The sequence below is a fragment of the Bombina bombina genome, chromosome 4, assembly GCF_027579735.1.
Source record: "Bombina bombina isolate aBomBom1 chromosome 4, aBomBom1.pri, whole genome shotgun sequence".
In the NCBI taxonomy this organism is placed as follows: Eukaryota; Metazoa; Chordata; class Amphibia; order Anura; family Bombinatoridae; genus Bombina; species Bombina bombina.
Window position 1 is genome coordinate 211114602 of NC_069502.1, and position 25775 is coordinate 211140376.

At 36.5% G+C, this 25775-nt stretch overlaps 1 protein-coding gene across 1 annotated transcript in view; it reads left to right on the forward strand.

Moving 5' to 3' along the window:
- The first annotated feature begins 2223 nt into the window (after positions 1-2223).
- Positions 2224-25775, forward strand: part of LOC128656084 (alpha-1,4-N-acetylglucosaminyltransferase-like) — a 179920-nt gene continuing 156368 nt past the window's right edge. Inside the window, exon 1 of the mRNA XM_053709766.1 lies at positions 2224-2317. The gene's annotated coding sequence lies outside the window, so the exon portion shown is untranslated. The remainder of the gene's footprint in view (positions 2318-25775) is intronic.

The window sequence follows — 25775 nt, forward strand, 5'->3', positions numbered from 1 at the left end:
GGTGTTTTGCCCAACTGCTTCATCATTGGGCAAACCAGATCTGGATCTCATGGCGTCTCGCCAGAACGCCAAGCTTCTTTGTTACGGATCAGGTCCAGGGGACCCGGGAGCGGTGCTGATAGAGTGCTCTGACAGCACCTTGGGTCTTCAACATGGCTTATTGTGTTTCCACCTTTCAAGATGCTCTCCTCGATTGATTGCCAGGATCAAACAGGAGAGAGCATCGGTGATTCTAATAGTGCCTGCGTGGCCACGCAGGACCTGGTATGCAGATCTAGTGGACATGTCGTCCTGTCCACCATGGTCTCTGCCTCTGAGACAGGACCTTCTGATTCAGGGTCCTTTAAACATCCAAATCTAATTTCTCTGAGGCTGACTGCATGGAGATTGAATGCCTTGATTCTATCAAAGCGTGGATTCTCAGAGTCAGTGATTGATACCTTAATACAGGCTAGGAAACCTGTTACCAGGAAAATTTACCATAAAATATGGCGTAAATACTTATATTGGTGCGAATCCAAGAGTTACTCATGGAGTAAGGTTAGGATTCCTAGGATATTGTCTTTTCTACAAGAGGGTTTAGAAAAGGGTTTATCTGCTAGTTCGTTAAAGGGACAGATTTCAGCTCTGTCTATCCTTTTACACAAACGTTTGGCAGAAGTTCCAGACGTTCAGGCTTTTTGTCAGGCTTTGGCTAGGATTAAGCCTGTGTTTAAGACTGTTGCTCCGCCGTGGAGCTAAAACTTAGTTCTTAACGTTCTGCAAGGTGTTCCGTTTGAACCCCTTCATTCCATCAATATCAAGCTGTTATCTTGGAAAGTTCTGTTTTTAATGGCTATTTCCTCGGCTCGAAGAGTCTCTGAGTTATCGGCCTTACATTGTGATTCTCCTTATCTGATTTTTCATTCAGACAAGCTAGTTCTGCGTACTAAGCCTGGGTTCTTACCTAAGGTAGTCACTAACAAGAATATCAATCAAGAGATTGTTGTTCCATCATTGTGCCCTAACCCTTCTTCAAAGAAGGAACGACTTTTGCACAATCTGGACGTCGTCCGTGCCCTGAAATTTAATTTGCAGGCAACTAAAGATTTTCGTCAAACTTCTTCCCTGTTTGTCATTTATTCTGGACAGAGGAGAGGTCAAAAAGCTTCGGCTACCTCTCTCTCTTTTTGGCTTCGTAGCATAATACGTTTAGCCTATGAGACTGCTGGATAGCAGCCTCCTGAAAGGATTACAGCTTATTCTACTAGAGCTGTGGCTTCCACTTGGGCCTTTAAGAATGAGGCCTCTGTTGAACAGATTTGCAAGGCTGCAACTTGGTCTTCACTTCACACTTTTTCAAAATTTTACAAATTTGACACTTTTGCTTCTTCGGAGGCTGTTTTTGGGAGAAAGGTTCTACAGGCAGTGGTTCCTTCCGTGTAAAGATCCTGCCTGTCCCTCCCGTCATCCGTGTACTTTTAGCTTTGGTATTGGTATCCCATAAGTAATGGATGACCCGTGGACTGACTACACTTAACAGGAGAAAATATAATTTATGCTTACCTGATAAATTCATTTCTCCTGTAGTGTAGTCAGTCCACGGCCCGCCCTGTTTTTACGACAGGTCTAAATTTTAATTAAACTCCAGTCACCACTGCACCCTATAGTTTCTCCTTTCTCGTATGGTTTCGGTCGAATGACTGGATATGACGTAGAGGGGAGGAGCTATATAGCAGCTCTGCTTGGGTGATCCTCTTTCACTTCCTGTTAGGGAGGAGTTATAATCCCATAAGTAATGGATGACCCGTGGACTGACTACACTACAGGAGAAATGAATTTATCAGGTAAGCATAAATTATATTATATATATATATATATATATATATATACACATACTGTATAAACGCATGAATATATACTGTATGTATATATTCATTTAAACTTTGCTGACCATCGCTGTGTGACTTACCCCCTTTGCTGCACTAGGTTCTGTGCCGTGTCTATCGACATTAGAAAAATGCTCCCATTGGAGCCTATTTAAGCGCTCTCTCATGAGTGCAAAGCTTCCATGCAATGCAAACGAGACCTCATATTGTGCTCAAATTGTATTACCATCGCACATTTGCTTCCACAGGCATTAATATCGCACTTACGAAAGCGGAATTTTGCTCTCCACTCGTAATCTGGCCCTTAATGAGAGGACTATAAATAACTACTTCTAGGTTTAAGGCATATGGGAGAGTAAAAATGACACAGAAGTACTGAAAATCGAGTAGTCAGATTACTTGACTGTTATAAGATCAAAAGGTTTTTCTAGTTTATCTGCAGCAGCAAGGTATGACTTTTTTTTATTATTTATTATTATTTTTTTGCAATACCGATATATATTACTTATAAAGTAGTAAATAATTACTTTCTTAATCTACCTTTCACAAAGTAATTTTATTTTCTAATTTATTCTATCAGTAGTTATACTTTTATAATATTATTTCTAAGCACACTTTCACAAAAGTAATTATTTTTAAATATAATGTAATTATACGATATAATTATATTGTTTAATATTTCCTTTATTTATTTTTTTGTGTTCATTCTATCAGTTTACAGGATGACAATGTTAAATAATATTTGTTTTAGCTGAAGCAGAGGAAGAAATGAATTGCTAATTACAATTGCTAATTGTATTTTTATATTGTTTATTTCTAATATATATATACAATATTTCTATTTGTATTCTATATTAACTATATGAAATAGAGCATTCACTTAAAGGAGTTGACCCCAACCCTTTAGAAAAATGTATCTAATGGTATTCAACAGAAAATCACCATTCCAATCTCTGGGGATATTTGTAGATAAATAAATTGATACTTTTTCTAAAGGATTGTGAATGATTACTAGAAACATAGAATTTGACAAAAGAACAAAAAAAGCCCATCGTGTCTACCCATATTACTTTTTACTTTTTTTTAGGATAGCCTTATGCATGTCCCAGGCATTATTGAATTCCTATACAGTCTTTGTGTTTACCACCTCTATGGGAGGTTTATTCCATAAATCCACCACCCTTTCTGTAAAACAATGCTTCCTCACATTTCTCCTGAATCTGCTACCCTCTGATTTAAGATTGTGTCCCCTTGTTTTTTTCAATTTTTTTCTTTTTTTTTGTGGAAAATGCTTTCAGCTTCCTTTTTATGTCACCGATTTCCCTTCTCTCCTCTAAACTATACATATTTAGTTCATAGAGTATTTGTACGTTTTATATTTTAGACCGTGTACCAATTAATTAGCCCTCCTTTGGGCAGTTTCTAGTTTATTTATCCTAAGTTAGGATTGTGATTGACTCCTAGATTGTTTGATTACAATGTTTTTTTGTTTGATCACAATGCTTTAGAAAAACTTAGATTATTTATCTACAAAAATCCCTATATACATTATTGGTGATTTTCTGTAGAAAACATTAGATACGTTTTCAAAGGGATTGTGATCTACCCTATAGTTGGTTTCCTATTTGTTTGAAAACCTCCTACTCCTTTCTCCAGCCTCCCAAGTTTGATAAATTTGCATTCTATGGCCTAGATTTGGAGTTTGGCGTTAGCCGTGAAAACCAGCGTTAGAGGCCCCTAACGCTGGTTTCTTACGGACTCCGGTATTTCGAGTTCATTTACCGACACTCAAAAATCACCCAAAGCTCAAATTTCTACCGACACCTCAGACCCAGTAGTAAACATATACCGACAAAATAAACATTCACAAATCACAAAACAAATATTACACAAAGTACACTTACACTCATACAAACACTACACTATATTTATTTTTAAGATTTAATAATTTTTCATCAAAATACAAAGGATCAAAGTTGCGAGATCTCGGGTGTTAGAAAAAAAACTACACAAATCCATTTTCCCATTGACTTACATTGACACACGGGAAAAGACCCTCATATACCTACATCTAACTAATAACATTATCACAAACATACACTCATCGATGCATACAAACAATATACACCACATGACATACCCAAAATATTTATTTATCACAAAAAGAACACGATTTAGTTACTTTTTAACACAAGATCATGACGTCACTCACTTTACGAGGAAAACCAGTCTTAGAAAAAAAAAATGACCAATTTTTAGAGCCTCCATTGACTTCTATTGGGAAGACGTGCTCGTGCACGCAAAACCCACATTTCCCTAACGCACGCAAATAGCGTAGACAGAAAAACTCCAAATACCAGCGCTAGAAAATACATGCTTTTATGCGTTAGACACAGCTATGATAAATAGATCAAGAAATGACTATTTCCCTATGGTGGATTTATGGATTTTACTTATTGAATATTCACAACACCATTAAATTGTTTCAGACTTTTATATTACATCAACTTACAAAATCAACATCACTAGTAAAAAACTTTTTTGAACAAAATATTACATTTAAACGGACACAAAAATAATGTCAACTTTTCAGGATTCACAAACACTACACAATGGGAAACAATTCTCATTTACCTTTATTATTGCATTTCAGTTATTCAACTCATATGCTTGCAGCAACAGCATATCTACATAGGCTTAACACATGATCAGTCATGGATGCACATACATTACTTTTAACATTCACTCATACATGTGCATTCAAATGATGGGGGAAAAACACATTACATTCTCTCGAGGAATCACAAAACAGAACATATGGATTTTACTGTACTTTTAACATCATGATTCCATCACCAGAAACCATTAGGAATTACGTACAACAAGAAAATCATTACACAAGATTACAGATGTCACTTTATGGGAAGGAACAACAATGCCAGACCGCTATATACAAGTCAGCATATGTGGGACACAATCACAATATATACGTACATGTACATAACACGCATCACCCATCACACAACCACAAAGCACACATTTAGATTTTATTCAGCACACAATAACAATGTAGCACAATACAACAACACAATGAGGATTTCAGAACTACATAGGCAGGTTAATAATATCATGACGTCATTAGAAGATTCAACCATACACATCACAGATTCAAGACTGTACCGCCCCTTTCGGAACTTTAACACTCAATACTACAATACAACATATACGTAAAGAACAGTTTGGAACAGCATTATTAGGGAGATTTGAATGGGACAATTAATAAATATTGTCAGATCGCAAATCACTTATATATATATAATACTACAGATTACAGCCAGAAGTTATTCAGCATTAGTGCCATTTGAAAGGGACGCATACAATATTGACAGCTCGGCAATCACTTATATACACAATACTACAGATGACAGCCGGAAGTTATTCAGTATTAGTGCCATTTTAATGGGACGCATACAATATTGACAGCTCGGCAATCACTTATATATACAATACTACAGATGGCAGACGGGAAGTTCGGAATTATTATTGCGATTTTAAAGGGACGCATACAATATTGACAGCTCGGCAATCATTTATATATACAATACTACAGATGGCAGACGGGAAGTTCGGAATTATTATTGCGATTTTAAAGGGACGCATACAATATTGACAGCTCGGCAATCACTTATATATACAATACTACAGATGGCAGACGGGAAGTTCGGAATTATTATTGCGATTTTAAAGGGACGCATACAATATTGACAGCTCGGCAATCACTTATATATACAATACTACAGATGGCAGACGGGAAGTTCGGAATTATTATTGCGATTTTAAAGGGACGCATACAATATTGACAGCTCGGCAATCACTTATATATACAATACTACCGATGGCAGACGGGAAGTTCGGAATTATTATTGCGATTTTAAAGGGACGCATACAATATTGACAGCTCGGCAATCACTTATATATACAATACTACAGATGGCAGACGGGAAGTTCGGAATTATTATTGCGATTTTAAAGGGACGCATACAATATTGACAGCTCGGCAATCACTTATATATACAATACTACAGATGGCAGACGGGAAGTTCGGAATTATTATTGCGATTTTAAAGGGACGCATACAATATTGACAGCTCGGCAATCACTTATATATTCAATACTACAGATGGCAGATGTTACTTTATCGTTTACAAACAATGTTGCAGCAACATTGATCGATCACATTCGATGCACATTATACACAACTATGCACTTTCATTCATGTTAGCCTGACGTGTGCTTGTTACTATAAGATCGCGTTTAAGAAATATTGATTACGCATATGATCAAACATTACAAACATGCACTGTATGTGTGATATTTGACACTTTCACATTGAGATTCATTGTTGGAAAACAACATTTCAGCAAACAACAAAAAAAACGCCCACTGTGAAAGCATTCTCGCCGCTCACATACAAACAAGTGAATACAATCAGCAATCATTACAAACTCACTACCATTGGACTAATTGTACTATAAATCCCCCAAACAACATGGCCAAAGCATCACTTGTGATCCACATCAGATCAAGTGCATACCTTGTTACGCTGTTTTGAAAGATGGATGACGATGACATGGTAGACGCTGCTGGTGCTGCTATTGGCGAACTAGCTGTTGGTCGAATCAGGCAGCCTCGGCGGCTCAGACTGAGACAAAGGGGTCGTCTGGTTCGAGGTCCTCCTGTCTACAGGGTGAGACCCATCTTGGAAAACATGAGCGACTTTGAGGTTTATGATAAGTATCGGCTCGATCGCAAACAGCTCATTGGCCTTTACGATCTTCTTAAACCTCATTTGGAGCCACGTATAAGAATAAGGACTGCTGTTCCCGCCATGAGTAAGATGCTAAGCTGTCTATACGTCCTGGCCTCCGGGAGTTTTCAATCCGGAGAACTGTACATGCATGGCCTGGCTCAAGGTACATTCTCTGTGGTGTTTGATAACTTTCTGGACGCCATGGTACGTATCAGTAAGCAATACATAGGATTCCCACAGAATGATGGTGATTGGAGGCGCCTGAAGCGGGAATTCTTTGATATTGCTCAATTGCCCAATGTCTTGGGAGCCATAGATTGTACCCACATTGCGCTGCATGCTCCAATTGATGACTTGCCCTTCAGAAATTGCAAACATTTTCATAGCCTCAACATGCAGTATGTTTGTGACGCACGGATGAGGATTATGCATGTGTGTGCGAATTTTGGAGGGGCTAGTCATGATGCCCGCATCCTCTCTCTGTCGTCCCTGTGGAGACCGTTTGAGGAAAGACAAATGCCCCCTGGTTATCTCGTTGGTGAGTATTTGTGCACAACATGGCTAATTAGTTTGACAATTGCCACTGTAGTTTTAAAATGTTAGCGTAATGTTCAGCTATAGGATGCAATTTAACCATTTTTTTTCCCCCCGCTAATGTCTACTTTTACTTCAATGCAGATATGTAGCATGTCTTACCTTAAATGCTCAGATAGAGAATGTAATGTAACCATGTAGTTTGCATTTTACACAAGGTTTGGTTTATGAGAAATACACATATGTAGCATGTCTTAGCTGAAATGGGAAGATATTAGCTAATGCAATTTAACCATGTCATTGTCTCTTTCCGCTAATGTCTAGTTTTAGTTCAATGCAGATATGTAGCATGTCTTACCTTAAATGCTCAGATAGAGAATGCAATGTAACCTTGTAGTTTGCATTTTACACAAGGTTTGGTTTAGGAGAAATACGCATATGTAGCATGTCTTAGCTGAAATGGGAAGATATTAGCTAATGCAATTTAACCATGTCATTGTCTCTTTCCGCTAATGTCTAGTTTTAGTTCAATGCAGATATGTAGCATGTCTTACCTTAAATGCTCGGATAGAGAATGCAATGTAACCATGTAGTTTGCATTTTACACAAGGTTTGGTTTAGGAGAAATACGCATATGTAGCATGTCTTAGCTGAAATGGGAAGATATTAGCTAATGCAATTTAACCATGTCATTGTCTCTTTCCGCTAATGTCTTTTAGTTCAATGCAAATATGTAGCATGTCTTATCTTAAATGCTCAGATAGAGAATGCAATGTAACCATGTAGTTTGCATTTTACACAAGGTTTGGTTTAGGAGAAATATGCATATGTAGCATGTCTTAGCTGAAATGGGAAGATATTAGCTAATGCAATTTAACCATGTCATTGTCTCTTTCCGCTAATGTCTAGTTTTAGTTCAATGCAGATATGTAGCATGTCTTACCTTAAATGCTCAGATAGAGAATGCAATGTAACCATGTAGTTTGCATTTTACACAAGGTTTGGTTTAGGAGAAATACACATATGTAGCATGTCTTAGCTGAAATGGGAAGATATTAGCTAATGCAATTTAACCATGTCATTGTCTCTTTCCGCTAATGTCTTTTAGTTCAATGCAGATATGTAGCATGTCTTACCTTAAATGCTCAGATAGAGAATGCAATGTAACCATGTAGTTAGCATTTTACACAAGGTTTGGTTTAGGAGAAATACGCATATGTAGCATGTCTTAGCTGAAATGGGAAGATATTAGCTAATGCAATTTAACCATGTCATTGTCTCTTTCCGCTAATGTCTTTTAGTTCAATGCAGATATGTAGCATGTCTTACCTTAAATGCTCAGATAGAGAATGCAATGTAACCATGTAGTTAGCATTTTACACAAGGTTTGGTTTAGGAGAAATATGCATATGTAGCATGTCTTAGCTGAAATGGGAAGATATTAGCGAATGCAATTTAACCATGTCATTGTCTCTTTCCGCTAATGTCTTTTAGTTCAATGCAGATATGTAGCATGTTTTACCTTAAATGCTCAGATAGAGAATGCAATGTAACCATGTAGTTTGCATTTTACACAAGGCTTGATTTAGGAGAAATACGCATATGCAGCATGTCTTAGATGAAATGGGAAGATAGAGAATAATATTGAACTAGATTTTTTAATTTTTAAAAAAAAAATTGTTACTGGATTATCGTGTACAAAACTTTTTATTGGACTCCAAATACTATTTTGAGGATTCTGTTAGAATTATGTTCTGTTCATAATTTATAGGTGATTCTGGGTACATGAGCCGGCCTTGGCTCATTACCCCCTTGCGTAGCCCGACTGATGTGTCTGAGGAGCGCTACAATAGGGCTCATAAGAGAACGGATGTTCGGGCTCCTGAAGATGAGGTTCAGGTGCCTGGACAGGTCGGGAGGAGCCCTCCAGTACAACCCAAAGAAGGTGGCTAAGATCGTTGTAGCCTGTAGCGTCCTGCATAATATTACACAGCGGGCTGGGATGCTGCAGGCCGTCCCGGTGGACCGAAACCTCCTCAGAGATGAGGAGGATGATCCTGTTATAGAGGGGCCATTCCGGGACGAGGGGCTCAATGTCAGAGCAGACATCATCAACCACCACTTTAGACGGTAAAGAATAGAAGTTAGACTGGAGTATTGTCAATAGATGTGAACACTAGGGAAATGACAAGTAGAGAATTGTGCAAACATGTTAGGATTGTTCATTAAATGCTAAAAATGTGTTTCATTTATTAATATAGGTGATGCTCTGGGCATTGGGTCCTGTAGTGAGTCTTTGCCACCTGGTTTTTAAAGAGGACATCAGCTGGTAAGTATAAATGTATGGACTGTTGCTGGCATGAATTATACACAAATACATCATATGGCATTCGTTTTCTAAACTAGTATTTAGTTTACACATAACTTAAAATGTAAATACTCAGAAAGGGATACTCTAGCATGACTATGGTTCAATGTCACACATTAGAGGTTTGTTCTGCTCAATATGACTCATCTTCACACTTGATAGAACATAACACAAGATGCTACACATGCTTAGTAAGCTAGTGACAGAAATTTATTCTGAAATTGGGGGTGGGAGAGGGGTACAGAACTGATTCACACACTTGTAGTAATTTTGATTAAACTTTTTCTGCCATTAGGGAGCTGACTTAATCTAAAGACTGAAAGGGAAGAATTAGAAGCCTGACAGTGAAGATTGCCCAGACTGACAGTGGAAAAAGCCAAGATTGAAATTGAAGTATACTAATGGGATCATGTCTGGCATTATCTTTCCAATCTGCTGACCTTGAAAACCATACAAAGACATGTTCACATGGTAAGTGCCAACTATTTGATAGAATAAGGCTGTGGAGGCATCCTATTGGAGACACTTAGATGATTTTCTAATTTTTAGATGGTATTTCACAGTCCTCTATTTTTGAAATGATGAATAACACACCTATTGAAGATCAACTGTTTACCCCTGAATTGACTTTCAAAGACCATGCATTATCCAGGTTGGTTTACCAATGCATGCTAGTTAAGAATCACAGGAAGAATGATGAATATTAATAGCTTACATAAATTAGTCATATTTAGTTCTTAATTAGATATTTAGGGATCACAATCAGACACTTAGATGATTTTACTTTTTTAGATGGTATTTCACAGTCCTCTATTTTATGAACTGATGAATAAGACACCTATTGAAGATCAACTGTTTACCCCTGAATTGACTTTCAAAGACCATGCATTATCCAGGTTGGTGTACCAATGCATGCTAGTTAAGAATCACAGGAAGAATGTTGAATATTAGTAGCTTACATACATTAGTCATATTTAGTTATTAATAAGATATTTAGGGATCACAATCAGACACTTAGATGATTTTACTTTTTTAGATGGTATTTCACAGTCCTCTATTTTATGAACTGATGAATAAGACACCTATTGAAGATCAACTGTTTACCCCTGAATTGACTTTCAAAGACCATGCATTATCCAGGTTGGTGTACCAATGCATGCTAGTTAAGAATCACAGGAAGAATGTTGATTATTGGTAGCTTACATACTTTAGTCATACTTATTTCATCATTAGATATTTAGGGATCACAATCAGAAAAAGGAATACATATTATAGTTGATATAGAGGTATTTGAATGGACATGAAATATTACATTTATGTTCAGCATACATATATATTATTGAAATGTGATATACATTATTATGTATAATTAGAAATTCAGATATTTAAATTTATTTTTTATTACACAATATAATGGTGTATGTTTTTTTTTTTTTTAAATGTAATTAATAAATATATTTAAAAAATGTTGAACAAAGTTAGAGCATGGACACAAGATGATTGTAAATGTATTTTATGAATATTTGACAACGTGTGTATTAACTTTGTTAAATTTTTGTTTTTTTATTTCAGATTGTCATCTGATGACTTCCAGGAATATTTTTTTGTTTTTGTTTCAGAAACTTTTAATTTTTTAAATGGTAATAATAAACATTTTATTATTAAATACACTCTTTTGAACAGATTATAATAAATATCCATATAATCTGTCAATAAAAAACAATTTGACTCCCATGACTGGTAGTTGGCTATTTGACAAGCACATGCATAAGATCAAATAATGCATTAATTTTATAAAATCCACTGATTCTGAGAATATTACATTAAACTATCTTTTTTAACATTAATTGGGGAGTGAGATCCATTGATGCTTTTCTTTGGAAATTCTTAGATGTTAAAATAATTTCGGATATGTAGTCAAAATTTGTCATAAATTATTTGTTTTCACTTTTAAGAAGGGGGAAGTGGTTCAATTACATTAAAGTGACAGTGTTGTTGAATGTAAAATTAATTTTATAAGATCTTGTATCTTCCTTAGGTATCTCAAAACATTATTTTCTAAATTATTTTAATTTTTACTTTTATAAATGGTAGGTCATTTAACTTGATTTTTTTAACAAGCTAGTTATTGGATGCCAGGTTAATCGATTTAATTTTCAAGTGGAGTCATTTAACTATAGTTATTAATATTATGTAGTTTTTAAAATCTTACCTCTTGGGTTAGACATCACATATCTATATATAATTTTCATTCCCCTTTAGTTTATTTTGACAATGTTAAATCAACATTCCAAATGTTTTGGTCCTTAAAGGGACATTCACACAGTATATTGTGTATTGATTTTTAAATAATTCATAAAAGAATTTAAACATATTTAGAAAGTACTATAGAATTACATTCAGTCTTTAAATATACTTTGCAAAAAATACATCAATGCACATATCTTAGTCAATTACATAAGGCATCTATGTGCAACCAACAATCAGCATCAAAATAGCCTATGTAGATATGTATTTAATCCAAGAATATATATTTTTACAATCTAATGATTGAATACCAAAACATATTAAGTTTTTCAAATATTATAATCTTATCCAAAATGCATACATAACAGATAGCTTAATGTCCCTCTAAGCTGAAGACTCCAAAATACCTCCTTTACAATATATATTTCAGTCAGTGTGTAAAACAATCCAGAAGTTAATCTAAATTTGCTTTACTCATATGTTATACTAATTTAGCAAAAGGAAGGTACCTAGTTTTCTGATATTTTAAGCATTATTGTGAAATGTTTATTTAAAGGGACATTAACTCAAAATATACTTAAAGGGAGACAGTTAAAAAATTAATGATTTATACATTCTGAATGAGTATTCTATTTTAAGCAACTTTAAACATTGTCTCATATCATGAATGCTCCTTGTGATGTTGCTATCATTACTTTAAAAATAAGGCATTAAATAGATAATTTATTTGCTTCAGTACTCTGGACAGAACTTGGTTTTTTTGGTTGGATTAATTTACCCAACAATCATCAAGGACAACCCAGGTTTTTGGAAACAATTGTCCGTAATCTAAAATATCATTATTGATTTGCAAAGAAAGATAACAAGATAATTCTTAACATTTGAGAATCGGATTAAATTATAAAGTTGTTTAACATTTCATGCTCAATCTGAATCACGAACGCTAAATTTGTTTGGACAGTGTCCCTTTAAGAGATTTAAAGAGTGTATTTACTTCTCTTCTTATCTTGACATACTTTGCTTGAAAAGCATATCGAGATAGGCTCAGTAGATGAAGATTGGTGGATGCACAGAGATGCCTTATGTGATTGGCTCAAGCATTTAAATTTCTTCTGTTGAGGATAACTAAATACTAAGATAAATTTATTTTCATTTTAAAGTCTAAACAATTTTCTATCTCTACAGATCATTTGATACAATTGTTTGTTTGTAATGTCTATTTAAAAATAAAGACGCCATTGCACAATAACATATATGAGCACTTCAGACAAATACAAGCTCGAGGTTTATTTACTAATAACAAACAAACCTGTAGTTTAACATTTATAAACAGATTATCCAAGTTACTGACATTATAACCTGAATTTGAACATTCAGAAATATTGCGTGGGAAACGCATCTTGAAACACCAGATTAGCATCTTTAAACATTAGAGTCTAATGTCACGCAATAGCACACAATCAATGCGCATTATAAATACATTTAATAGAGCAATATCAATACTTCACAATAAGTCAAGAAATGGATTTTATGAACAATAAATACATACAATATTAAATGTGTATTTGTATTAAAGAAACAGACCGTTATTAAACCGAGAAATGTCTACAACATTTAATAATGTGACAGTATTAGATTTTAAAGAGAATTTAATCATTAATATTTAACAGATCACGGATATTAAATCTGCGTCACACATATCCGCATGACAGGCCCATGAGTTACAAATAAGTCTACATGAAAAATGAAGTTACAGCACCACCAGGAGGTATGTGTAAGGAAGTTACTAAGATATGAAACATTAAGGAACGGCCAATCAGAGTTCGTCACACAAACACAACTTGAGTCAGGATGGTCTCACAGACATTCTAACTATATTTCAAACTTTTATCCAATCAGATGTACAGATAACTTGTCCCATGGTGCATCTCATGTTTACTTCACCATATAAAAGTCCATTACACGTTGCCATCTTTGTCAAATCTCTAATGCCTGCAGGCAGTATATATTATATTAGTATCAAACCGAGCAGGCATGTCAGCTCCCAGGTTCACCAAGGAGGAGAGCGCTGCACTGGTCCACGCCGTCAAGGACTTTTATCCCCAGCTGTTTGGGAACAAGAGGAGGTTGACAGATGCGCATGTTAAGAAGGCCCTCTGGGAGTCTATCACCAATGCGGTTAGATTGGTGTGTGACGTCCAGAGGAGCCAGGATCAAATCATGAGGAGATTCAGAGATATGAGGTTGCGCTTAACAAAAAAAGTCAACCTCATAAGGGACTGGGTACAAGCCCGTAAAAGAGGGGGCAAAAGAGAGGCCCCGCGGAAACTGTACCTACTCCCTTATGAGGTGACTTTATGCGAGCTCCTCAATCTCCGGGTCCCCAAAAGATTTAGATCCTCGCCATCCTCGGCCTCCTCTTCTTCCCTCCCAGCTGCGGGATCTGAAAGTCCTGACGCGGGGGCCAGGGCAGCTGCTTCTCCGTCCGGTGGCCTGGGAGGAGATGGAGAATCTGAACCAGGTAATTATCCAACTTCATATAATATCTTAATATTTTTTTATTTTAAAAAAAATGTGTATATAGTCAGATACTAAACCTATACAGATCTCACAACATACACTACATATGATGTTTAGATATCTGATTTTATATTAGTGACACATGAAATAGGAATGATGTTTCTTGCGCTATACAGAATATGCGTCACAGAGCGAAAATGGAATAGCGCATACACGTTAACATGGGTTTGCTGTAAGTGGCATTGCTTTACACATGTTGGTCAAATGACGGATGCGTAATTCCGCTTTGAATCATTGCGCAATGATCGCGAAAATGGAATTTCGCATACACGTTAACATGGGTTTGCTGTAAGTGGCATTGCTTTACACATGTTGGTCAAATGACGGATGCGTAATTCGGCTTTGAATCATTGCGCAATGATCGCGAAAATGGAATTTTGCATACACGTTAACATGGGTTTGCTGTAAGTGGCATTGCTTTACACATGTTGGTCAAAATGAAATGTGAATTATTATATATGTGAAGAATACAGTATTCTTATTTTCAATATTATACATAATAAAAAAGGAAGAATACAAATAAATTATAACATATGCCCATCAATTGATGAGAATGAAATAACACCAAAAAATAATTTAAGCTACAGTAAAAAACACAACTGATTGGGGGGGATGCTTCCGGGCGGCGGCCATGATGGTCGTGTATTTGAGAGGCTGAAGAGTCTGGCATATATTTCTGCTGCATATAGCCAGGCTATGGTACCATTCCTGATCATATTTGGTATACCCTAAAACTACAGATTCTGCTGAGCAATTTGATCTACGTTTTGTTGCCAACTTCAGCCCTGAAGTACCGGAATGAGAAGGTACGCAGTGGCGGCCTAGAAACAGGTCAGGCCTTCATCTAACCCCCCCGGTAAATCCGGGTACAACAGCTTCTAAAGCTGCGAAATAGAGGAGACAACAGAGAGGAGACCCATCTCTTTTGGTGAACTAAGCCTGATACAGAATTTGAACGACAGAGACAGCTGAATTTTGTTTAACAAATGGAGGCCCTCGATCGGTGGGAGATTAGGATGACCCAGCTTATAGCTGTTTCCTTCAGGGACTTAGCAGAGGAGCTGCACAAATATCTCTTCCCACCACAACATACTGAGGAAGTATCACCTGCTAACACTGACAAGCCACTTCGGGATTGTACCCGTGAACGTTCGCCTCCCCTGCTGGCTCCGGTCGGTGCATAGTCACTTCGTTCCTGTGGCCAGATGGAGCATGCTGAAGATGCATCCGGAGGAGTTCTGTTTCCCCTGAGGTGTAGGCTGGGGAATTCAGTTGCTGGTGTCTGGAGTGAGATCCCGCAATCTTCCGATGCTGAAGAACGCTTGTTATTTCGGCCTGTAGAGAGAGAAGAGGCCTTTACTAATTTATTGGAGCAGAATACTTACCATAGCGGAGCCCGGGAAGCAGTTGTGGTTGAGCCCGAGAAGCAGGAGTCTCCCTATTTGTTCCGGGAGATCTATCCCACTTGCCTATATCCACCTTTGATGGGCATCGGAGAAACAATAGGTGGTGAGCAAATCGCTACTACTGACAGCTGCAGCCCGGTGGGAACAGATCAATTAAGAGTTCTAATCTTTCTACTACTGCGACTTTGCTCAGGACCCTATGCCCAAGTGAGTGTTACCCAGGTTGATCGCCATGGAGTGGGCTGAGCAAGTAGTAAGGACTCGTATCCAAATCTCAGGGCTGGTTCTGTAGAAATGGAGTGACACTATAGTGAACACTTGTTATTTGTAAGCGCAATCCCCATTAGAATAGCGCATTAAAGAGCTATTAATTGCAGGATAAATTTTCGTCTGAGAAATGAATAATAGCCATACAACGCCCCTATTACCTTAATTGGTCATCCTATTTCTAATCTTTGCTTAAGCCCTTTAGATAAAGTGCTGCTGGGCATCTTGTGTCTCCCATCTGTTTATTGTTTTTATCTAGATGCTTTCAAACTTCTAACTCCGATGTTACTGGGTTGACCAAGGCTAAACTTGTTTTGCTGTAAAGTTAAAATATGTTATGCTTCATTTATATATGTTTGTAATCAGTAGCCCTTTTGGCCATGTAAATAATTAAGTTTGTATTTATATTGCCTATGCTTAGATATACTAATGCATGATCCTATTGCCATCTGTCTGTTTCATCCCTTTAAATAAAGGGATTTCCACTTTAGAGAAAGAAAATGGATAGTTAAATATCAAAATGTTATACCAGTGACTAAAGGGTGTAGTGGCATTATGGTTAAACTTATCCCTGAAAAGGGTATACTGTATATCCTTCTAAATGTTACAAGAAAAGAGGGTCCATTCTCAGATTAGCTCAGCAACATTCCTGATTAGACTGGGCCTGACGCAGCAATGCCCCTATTTCAACAACAGACTCTATCTAACATGGGTATCTCCAATAATTACTTATAAGTTACTGACTAGCCTGGGTGGTTTAACTAGTTCATATATACGGATGTCAATCACCCCTCTGTACATTTCAATATGCTACCCTGATTATCAGGTACAATTTAATCTGCAGAGTATTCTACTGATATATTCATTTATGGTTGCGCTCCGTCAGCGGCCGAGATGGGGTAGGATCATTTAGTTTACTGAATTTTCTCTGCATAATGAGGAGGTAGATGTCTAGACAATCCCTATTGGATAGAACGTAATCTTTTAGTCTGAGACCGGTTAAGGCCACAGAAGCATACACCCATCCAAGCTATATTGTTAATGCTACTATTGACTTATCCTCTACTATGAAATGTAGCTACTGGGCACTAATAGACCTTTACCTTTCTCCCACTATAGTCTTAAGCTTATAGGACCTTATTATGAAAGACCATAGTCCTTAAAGTCGTCTATGTGTATATACATGAAGGTTATTTATTAGGCTGAGGACCTCAGTATCGAAGCTTCACAGCATATCTGTTCATAGCAGGCAGACCTTTTGACTGCTCCCTCTCCCAACTATTTTAGAAGTGTATTTTGTGAACCATACAGGGAGTGTAGAATTATTAGGCAAATGAGTATTTTGACCACATCATCCTCTTTATGCATGTTGTCTTACTCCAAGCTGTATAGGCTCGAAAGCCTACTACCAATTAAGCATATTAGGTGATGTGCATCTCAGTAATGAGAAGGGGTGTGGTCTAATGACATCAACACCCTATATCAGGTGTGCATAATTATTAGGCAACTTCCTTTCCTTTGGCAAAATGGGTCAAAAGAAGGACTTGACAGGCTCAGAAAAGTCAAAAATAGTGAGATATCTTGCAGAGGGATGCAGCACTCTTAAAATTGCAAAGCTTCTGAAGCGTGATCATCGAACAATCAAGCGTTTCATTCAAAATAGTCAACAGGGTCGCAAGAAGCGTATGGAAAAACCAAGGCGCAAAATAACTGCCCATGAACTGAGAAAAGTCAAGCGTGCAGCTGCCAAGATGCGATTTGCCACCAGTTTGGCCATATTTCAGAGCTGCAACATCATTGGAGTGCCCAAAAGCACAAGGTGTGCAATACTCAGAGACATGGCCAAGGTAAGAAAGGCTGAAAGACGACCACCACTGAACAAGACACACAAGCTGAAACGTCAAGACTGGGCCAAGAAATATCTCAAGACTGATTTTTCTAAGGTTTTATGGACTGATGAAATGAGAGTGAGTCTTGATGGGCCAGATGGATGGGCCCGTGGCTGGATTGGTAAAAGGCAGAGAGCTCCAGTCCGACTCAGACGCCAGCAAGGTGGAGGTGGAGTACTGGTTTGGGCTGGTATCATCAAAGATAAGCTTGTGGGGCCTTTTCGGGTTGAGGATGGAGTCAAGCTCAACTCCCAGTCCTACTGCCAGTTTCTGGAAGACACCTTCTTCAAGCAGTGGTACAGGAAGAAGTCTGCATCCTTCAAGAAAAACATGATTTTCATGCAGGACAATGCTCCATCACATGCGTCCAAGTACTCCACAGCGTGGCTGGCAAGAAAGGGTATAAAAGAAGAAAATCTAATGACATGGCCTCCTTGTTCACCTGATCTGAACCCCATTGAGAACCTGTGGTCCATCATCAAATGTGAGATTTACAAGGAGGGAAAACAGTACACCTCTCTGAACAGTGTCTGGGAGGCTGTGGTTGCTGCTGCACGCAATGTTGATGGTGAACAGATCAAAACACTGACAGAATCCATGGATGGCAGGCTTTTGAGTGTCCTTGCAAAGAAAGGTGGCTATATTGGTCACTGATTTGTTTTTGTTTTGTTTTTGAATGTCAGAAATGTATATTTGTGAATGTTGAGATGTTATATTGGTTTCACTGTTAAAATAAATAATTGAAATGGGTATATATTTGTTTTTTGTTAAGTTGCCTAATAATTATGCACAGTAATAGTCACCTGCACACACAGATATCCCCCTAAAATAGCTATAACTAAAAACAAACTAAAAACTACTTCCAAAACTATTCAGCTTTGATATTAATGAGTTTTTTGGGTTCATTGAGAACATGGTTGTTGTTCAATAATAAAATTAATCCTCAAAAATACTACTTGCCTAATAATTCTGCACTCCCTGTATTATAATTAATAGAAGATTCAAATACTAGTATAGCTGGTTAGAATGTTATGCTGTGTCCAATTACAAGTTCCCAAAATATATTAAACCAAGCCATTTGTCTCCATTTAGGGTCCAAAAGTGGCCCACTTTATTATTTTACTTTATCCCCTAAATTTCCCTACTCTAATTTAAACTACCTTTCAGGGGGTCCAAGAGAGGCCTCTATTTTCCATTGAGGGAAATCATTATATCTGCATTTATACCATATCTAAAGGGGATAATCCTTAATTGAAAACCTGAGGTTAACTGTTATTTGCATATCTAGGAGGCTAATTATGTTTATTTTGGTGTTTAATATGTACATTGTATTGTGATTCCCTTGTGTTTATGAAACTGAGATGTTATTTGCCTGTATAATAATCACAACCTCAATAAAAATTTAAAAAAAAAAAAAAAAAAAAAAAAACACAACTGATTGAAAATAAGAGTACAGGATATATTTATCATGAATTGAATTGAGGAAACAATTAACTCATGGGACTACCAAAGGATTAATATTTTTAAATTGATTTGCTAATAATGTAAAGATTTAAAACATGGCATGATTTGTATTAATGATATCCAATCCTCATTTAATATATTACAGATCTGGATGTTGGTGCTGGATCCTCAAGGCAGGGCTTGTCACAGTATGGTATGTCTCATTTTAATTGACATTTGTCTTAGAAACATGGACAGAACATTACATACTAAATCCACATTGTTCAATATTTATATGTATCTGCAAAATGGATTTTAAAACTTTTTCCAAATAAGAATAAATAAAGAATAAATAAAACCAAAATATAAGATTACATTGTAAGACTACTCTGATTTTGTTTGGAATTTATATCCCATCTATTCTGGATGTCTTAATTTTAATGTAAGATTCTTTGAATGTCCAATTTATATTCTTCCCTTGTGTATTGCTTAATCTTATTTGTATACATTTTTAAAAAATACACACAATTTTGCATATGTTTATATTTTAAAAATATATATTCCATTTTTGAAATTGATCACGTCATTTAAGGGACATGCCAACAAAATTTAACAGAGAATTATTTGTAAATGTGATTTTATTGTTTTGTTTAAACATTTTATGAGCTACATTGGTTCAGTCTATTGTTTTAGATCGTAAAAAAAAAAAAGGATTTTGGTTTAGGTTAAACAATGCATTACTGGTATTATCCGGCTGTTTTTCTATGCATAAATTTGCATATTTACAAAAGTTAAAATCATGTGTTCAGATAACAGTAGTACATAGTTTAAAAAAGTATACAATTACACATTTAGAGCTTCATGTCCCTTTAATAGATGAAAATTAAATAATTCTTAGGATATCCTTAAATAACATATTAGATTTGAATTGCATGCTCAATCCCATTCATTACATCAACATATGGAGTAGAGAATTCATTAACACCAACATTGTCAAATCAATCTATTTTTATATTAAAGGGACACTGAGTTAAAATTATTAATGTTGTCATTCAGATAGAGCATGCAATATTAAGCAACATTTAAATATAATACTATAATCATATGTGAAATATTCTATTGCTAAATGTATTTTAAAATCAAGAATGTACGTTTATCTGCAGCTCAATTTTGGTTGACCAACCTGGGTTTTTATTGATGATTGGTGGATACCTTCAACAAACAATATTTATTGAATCCAATATTGCTTATCTGCCTTTAAGATTAAAATGTAGCAACATTAAAATTATAATAGGAGTCAATGTTAAATCATTTGGAACAGTTTGAACAGTGAAATCAATGATTGAAATAAATCATGTCAGTGTCCCTTTAATAAACAATAGATTTATTAATCCTTACATTCTTTGGATTAGACAATATTGATATATAATTCACATATTCACTGTTGGAGTTACTTTATAGATATAAGCATACTCTAACAGCACCATGATTACATATTTGTACTAATCAATTTGGTTTGGTATTGTGATCAATATGTGTTGTATCCTAAACAAGATTACTGTACATTGCACAAATGGCTCGATGTGCCACATGTCTTTGTTTATATTTGTCAACAGCTGTTATTCAAAATGTGGTTTGTGTGTATTCTTTTAAGAACATTGATCAATGGGTATATTTAGATATGCAATAGCATCGTATGAGATGAGTTTGATGTCTAATATAGTCAGAAATTAAACATATGTTCAATACATAATTTTTTACAGAATCACCTTGATTCAATCAAGCATTTTTTTTTATAATGACTGCTCTATTCTTCACATTTTCAAGTTGATTATTCTTATAAATCGATACAGATGTGATTTAGTGATATCCCAAATGTGTTCACTAATATATATCTATATCATTCATAGAGAGAGTTGGTGTGGGGAGCCCTGAGGAATCCAGCACTGACACAGAGCCGCATTTGCGGTCTTCTGGTAAGTCCATTGACTCATTTATATGTCATTGAAGGTGTATTGGTAATCAATATTATGAGCATGATTCTGATGAAGCATAACATTTGAAACAAACATATAATTTATTCCTCTGATTATATATTCATTTTCTTTGAATATTGAAAGATTAATAATTAAAACTTTCTTAGTCTACACCTTTGTTATTCAGAAGATGTATAGCATATGTTTGTTTCCATGTTCATTTTTGACAACAGTCATCAAGTGATACACACATGAGAAATCTTAAATGTTCTATGTACTATGCTTTTATGAATTTAAAATTAATACAAACAATACATCGAAAATATGAATAATTGAGAATAACAAATCGAATGTCATTTGTATGCTCCATCAAAATGATGTAAATCATAACTTTGGGTGTGTATATCTTTAATGCAACATTGATGAGTGTCTTTGAGCAACAGTAACATATGTTATAATATCTGATCTTAACGTGTACACATGTTATGTTTTAAAGAGATTGATTTAACATGTGGGACGTAGGAGGAAGAGACTCCCTTGAAGTCTGATGGTATGTGAAATATATCTAACATGTTTCCAACATGTTGCTTTATTGGAAATCATTTTATTGAAGACATTCAAAGTCTACAGCTTTTGCACTTTAAAAAGGAATATTATTTGTCTGTTCAAATACACTACTGCCCCCTTTATATATCAGGCATCATGAAGATATGCTTGGATTTGTTTAAATATTTGGATTTGAAATTCATGCCATCATGATGTCGCATGCATATTCTAGGCCAAACCACAATAATAATTTTAGAATTGTACAGACAGTCATTGCTATTCATCTGAGTGCCTATATGCATACCATATCCTCATGTCATCATTGTTTAGAAATTCAAACACACTTCTAAGTATATTGCAAACATAATCAAGTTGAAATGCGTTGATTTGATTTCATGATGTATGAGATGTTAATATATTTATTATATTTATTTCAGATGGATCCTCCGCTTCTGGTCATCATTGTTCCTCCCCTGCCCAGTCCCCTGCCCAGCCCCCTGCCCAGTCCCCTGCCCAGTCCCCAGCCCCGCCCCCAGCCCAGTCCCCTGCCCAGCCCCCTGCCCAGCCCCCTGCCCAGTCCCCTGCCCAGCCCCCTGCCCAGCCCCCTGCCCCTCCCGGCCCTTCCCATTTGTCCTGTCCTATCCCTCCCAAAAAATGCCCCTTCGTCCCTCTTCGCCGCTCTCCCTGTCTTTTGGCCCGTACAGCTACCCCAGCTGCCCAGCCCCCAACTCACCACTCCCCAGCTGTACGGGCTACCCCAGAGCAGCAGCACATCCCTCCCAATCCCATCCCTCCCCAACCCAATCCCATCCCTCCACAACCCAATCCCATCCCTCCCCCCTGTCTTAACCTTCATTGTCCTGGGTGTCGGATTGTCCTTCCCAGGCACAGCTGTAAGTATCATTCGAAATCAACATTATAAGATACTTAAAGGTACACTGAATGAAAATTTTTCAATTGTGATTCAAATAGAGCATGCAATGTTAATCAAATTTATAATTTACTACTCTTATCAATTATTCTTCATTCTCTTGCTATCTTTATTGAAACAAAGAAATGCCTATATTGTTTTTTATTCCAATAAAATATGGACATCATTTCTTTATTGTTGGATGAATGTATCCATCAATCAGCAGGGACAACCAAAGTTGATAACCAAAAATGGCCTGCCCTATAAACTTACATTCTTGCATTTAAAATATAGCTAGAGAATTCTAAAATTTAAAGAATACGAGTAAATTAATAATTCTTTTTAATGTCATGCTCTATCTGAATCAGTAACTAAAATATTTAGGTTTACTGTCCCTTTAATTTGATATCACTACATATACCAATCACCACTATTTGGATCCAACAATGTATGTACAAATGTTCATACATTATCTCTTGTATAACCCAGTGGGAATGTAATTTCTTCTGGTTGCTATGTTTACACAGCTTGTCCTCAACGCCAAAATGTTTAAGGATAGGTGTGCCTACCACAGTATAACAAAAAAATTTAAATTGCTAATGTAAGTACAATGTAAATCCTTTTACAAGATTTTAGACACTCAAGCTGTAAAAGTGGATCATCAAAAACCAATTAAAGGGGGCAACATGTTGGATTAAAATGCCCATTTAATGGTTTAGGTCTGTCTGAATAACATATTTCATGTGTAAATAATCAATGTCAACAAATTAATTTAAAGAATGATTTGTCTTTATGATGACAATGTATCTTTGCTTTTTTATTTTGTCTGTTGTGTAATTATCATTAATATTTGTTTTTTTATTTATTTTAGGCTGTGACTCAACATGGCTCACGCTAGAAGGTCTAGCATGCGTAGAGCAGGCCGTGTTGAGGAACGCACCTGTCCTGAGAGGGATGGCCAACACCATGCAGGCCCAGCTACAGGTTCAGCATATGACTCTACGTCAGATGAGGCGGTGGAACTCTATGCTTGAATCTGTAGCTGGACAGGCACAGGACGATGAAGGGGATGACCAGTAAGTGGAGGATCTGGAGATGCTCCAAGGGCGCTGATAAGAATCCTCCGTCCACATGTTGATGTTTGTTTTTATGGTTGCCATTTGGCCTTTTTTTATGTTTATTGTTGTGCCTGTTGCACTCTTTTACCTTGTCATATGTCTCCAATGGGGCTATGCTGGCCCTTGGCAACTCTCTTCATGGACTGTGATGCACTCTGTTACCTTGTCATATGTCTCCAATGGGGCTATGCTGTCCCTTGGCAACTCTCTTCATGGACTGTGATGCACTGTGTTACCTTGTCATATGTCTCCAATGGGGCTATGCTGGCCCTTGGCAACTCTCTTCATGGACTGTGATGCACTCTGTTACCTTGTCATATGTCTCCAATGGGGCTATGCTGGCCCTTGGCAACTCTTTTCATGGACTGTGATGCACTTTGTTACCTTGTCATATGTCTCCAATGGGTCTATGCTGGCCCTTGGCAACTCTCTTCATGGACTGTGATGCACTGTGTTACCTTGTCATATATCTCCAATGGGGCTATGCTGGCCCTTGGCAACTCTCTTCATGGACTGTGATGCACTCTGTTACCTTGTCATATGTCTCCAATGGGGCTATGCTGGCCCTTGGCAACTCTCTTCATGGACTGTGATGCACTGTGTTACCTTGTCATATGTTTCCAATGGGGCTATGCTGGCCCTTGGCAACTCTCTTCATGGACTATGATGCACTCTGTTACCTTGTCATATGTCTCCAATGGGGCTATGCTGGCCCTTGGCAACTCTCTTCATGGACTGTGATGCACTGTGTTACCTTGTCATATGTCTCCAATGGGGCTATGCTGGCCCTTGGCAACTCTCTTCATGGACTGTGATGCACTCTGTTACCTTGTCATATGGCTCCAATGGGGCTATGCTGGCCCTTGGCAACTCTCTTCATGGACTGTGATGCACTCTGTTACCTTGTCATATGTCTCCAATGGGGCTATGCTGGCCCTTGGCAACTCTCTTCATGGACTGTGATGCACTCTGTTACCTTGTCATATGGCTCAAATATTCCTTATTTTTACAAGATTATTTATAAACGTTGTTGATGTTTTCTTACATACTAATAAAAGACATGTCATTGCACGATTCTTTGTCCTCATTCTTCATTTTATTGATTGGAAGCTCTAGTTTATCTGGTTGATCCTTAAAGGGACCTACCAAAAATAATGGATTTTCAAGAATCATATATGTAATACAATTGTAAATGACTTTAAGATTAACATCTCCAATGTAATTTTATTATTTGTCTTTATATATTTTTCTCAAAGCTTTATCATTGCATGATTATGATTAGCATAGTAATTCTTTTATATATGTATATATAGATTGTTATTTGTGTATATATGTATATTTCAATTTTCACATCCATGTGTGTATTTAGAAACTCTGCATGAATTGATGCACCTTTAACAAATGATCTGAGGATTGATACAATGATATAATCCCTGTAAAGGGTTCATTTTATTGAAATAGTATTGTCTATGTATATCCTCTTTTTAAAAACAAAGTAATGTCCCTTTAAGTGATGGTGAGCACAATTGTTAATGAATGTATTTCCATTTCTAAAGCGTTTTTGTCCTTTTTACATGAACAAGGACATATAATCTTATTAATAAACAATCTTATTGTAATGTTGACAGCACATGTATTTCATTTTCAATTCTATCTTATTGTAAAAGTGTAACCAAATAAATCTCTGTGTGTAATGCGCATATTTTAGATGATGAATATTTTTTAACAAATATGTTAACAAAATACTTCTCCTCCCATATATGGCTATAGGTAGGCTGACCATATTTCAACTTGAATAAATGACACGTTTGAT